The sequence below is a fragment of the Brassica oleracea genome, chromosome C2 (genome assembly GCF_000695525.1).
Source record: "Brassica oleracea var. oleracea cultivar TO1000 chromosome C2, BOL, whole genome shotgun sequence".
NCBI classification, from domain to species: Eukaryota; Viridiplantae; Streptophyta; class Magnoliopsida; order Brassicales; family Brassicaceae; genus Brassica; species Brassica oleracea.
The window spans coordinates 4732136-4734704 of record NC_027749.1 but is presented as its reverse complement, the minus strand read 5'-3'; the positions used below and the strand labels follow the sequence as shown (position 1 = coordinate 4734704).

Below are 2569 nucleotides of genomic sequence, written 5' to 3'. Positions count from 1 at the left end.
ACAAACCGCAGAAGCGGTATTACACTGGCTCAAGAGTTACAGTAATTGTGAAGAGCCACAAAGGGGTTGAGTGATACTTGACTTCAAGGGACAACGTTTACAGAGGCCATCCATCTACCAATGACTTATGAGACGTTTATTATATATTAATGTGTTAATGTTACTCGTTTGTTTTGGGACTTTTTGACCTAATCTAAGCCCAATATAGTTTACAACTAGTATGCATCTTGTTTTTAGGAAAATCCTCTCATCATATTCATATATGAATTTTGTTGGATGAACATGAAGTTATTTATTGTTTCCATGTTGGAATACTTAAAACAAATTAGCTTGATACCGTATTTTGTTGAAACGCAGTAATAACCAAAAGATTATCACCAATTTTTCAATTCTCAAGATGTATGTGTTCGAGTACATGAGCATGAAATAACTCAAGTTGGTCTGAATGTAACTTGTTTCTTTGTTTAGCTCAGGCTTTATAATAGTGGTTGGATTGTTTAGTTAAGCTGTAATTACCATATGATGATTCGTGTCTTCTCATTATGTTTTGCACTATCTTGCAGGTCAGATTCCTTTGGAGCCTTCGATGGACGTGGTTCTAGCCATTTCCAAAGCATCTGATTTCACCAGTGATAAAATCTATGGCGAGTTCTCAAGAGTTCTGAAGCCTGGTGGTTCGGTTATCGTGTGCACGAGTTCTGAGGGTGAAAACTGTGGAACAGCAACAGGTTTGTGATGTGTATTGGGTCTATACAACAGGGGATTTCTTTAACCTTTTCTTTGCTTAATCTTATGGAACTTTCCTTGCAGACCCTTCAGAGAAGAGTGACGTTGGCTGGGTTTTCTGGAGCCACAGTATCTTTATTTGAAATCAATTAATTTGCCTAACTTCAGCTTATCCGTTGGGGTGGGCACTTGTATACATGTCTTCTCCCTCACCCTGTTTCACTCTGTGAAGCTGCGCCTCACGGAGGATCAGATCGAGAATCCACAATCATCATGTGGCAGCGTAAGCTTCTTTACTCATCTCTTTCTCTTTATGCGTTCCACCAAAGACTGAAAATTTCTCAAACAATTCTTTTCAGTGTGGGCTTGGTGATGTTCCAATGTGGCACATGCCCCTTACAAGGGTCTCCCACCCTTCAAACTTGGCGAAAAGGCAATCATATCTTATCACCATCGCCAGTTCATGTAGAAGAATACAATTTCTAAGCATGTATATATATACATTTTCTTCCTTCTTAGGTAACCCTATCTAAAAACTTCCTTGAAGCTGACATATAAGCCTTGTGAAAGGTGCATCTTCATGCATGCTTATGCTTGTTTCCCACTGAGGCCGGATCCTTTTGCTTATCACAGAGTACTTTCATCATTTACTTTTGTGTCATTTCGTATATTTTGTTTGTTGTTACGTCTTGGCTTTCTAAATGGCTAAATAGAGAATATTAGTGTTGCTCACAAAACACATTATCAATGAAAAAACAGCTTTGCACTTTGTTAAATATTGGTTTGTGTTCAAACTCCTCTAGGCTGAAGTTCCAAGTGCTCTGTTGTGTGGCGACCAAACCAGCTGTTGAATCCGTGCAATGCTTCGGAAGGAAGAAGACAGCAGTGGCCGTGACCCACTGCAAACACGGGTGTGGCCTGATCAAGCTCAACGGTTGTACAATCGAGCTTTTCCAGCCTGAGATTCTCCGATTCAAGATCTTCGAGCCCGTTCTTCTCCTAGGGAAGCACCGCTTCGCAGGTGTGGACATGAGGATCCGAGTCAACGGTGGTGGTCACACTTCCCAGGTCTACGCCATACGTCAGAGCTAGTATCGCCAAGGCGCTGGTTGTATGTTGGTGAGCCTTCGAAGAAGGAGGTTAAAGATATTCTTATTCGTTATGATAGGACACTTCTTGTGGCGGATCCGAGGAGGTGCGAGCCGAAAAAGTTTGGTGGTCGTGGTGCTAGTTCTCGTTTCCAGAAGAGTTACCGTTAATCTTGGTTTGTTTTGTTTTCAGTTTTATGCTTTTTTGCGTAATGGATATGCGCGAAGAACACATGTTGCTATGTTTGCTGTCGGAAAGCTTTAATATTTTTTGCTCTGTTATTTCTTGTCCTGAGATGTATGGCATTGGCATAGTTGGATCAATGGTTAGGTTTTATAAGAATGTCGTGACTTGTTGTCTACTATAGATAGCTAAGATATAATTGATCAAACATCAGACTCTATGATGTAGTTTGTTGATCAAAAAAGAACACGTTTTTTTGGTTTTTTGTTGGTAAGTTTGGTTGTTACACCAATTCACCACCGACTCACAAATCCCCCTCCTATAAATACATGCATGAAGGAGAAGGGGAAATTCATCCCAAAACAAAGAGAAAACAAGAGAAGAAGAGAGTGAGCAAGAGAGAAAAAAAAATATTTCTTGTGAGAAAATCTTTCTCTATAAAAATTAAGTGTAATTTCTTAAGTGTATTTGAGGTCGGGTGTGAGTTGAGAGCTTGTAAAAATTTCCCGGGTTGATAATAAAAGATCTGTAGCAGGTCCGGAGACGTAGGCAAAAGTTGGCCGAACTCCGT

General features: G+C 40.2%; 1 pseudogene; it reads left to right on the top strand.

The window, feature by feature from the left end:
* The first annotated feature begins 1420 nt into the window (after positions 1 to 1420).
* LOC106323248 lies at positions 1421 to 2036 on the top strand (annotated as a pseudogene).
* The last annotated feature ends 533 nt before the right edge of the window (positions 2037 to 2569 follow it).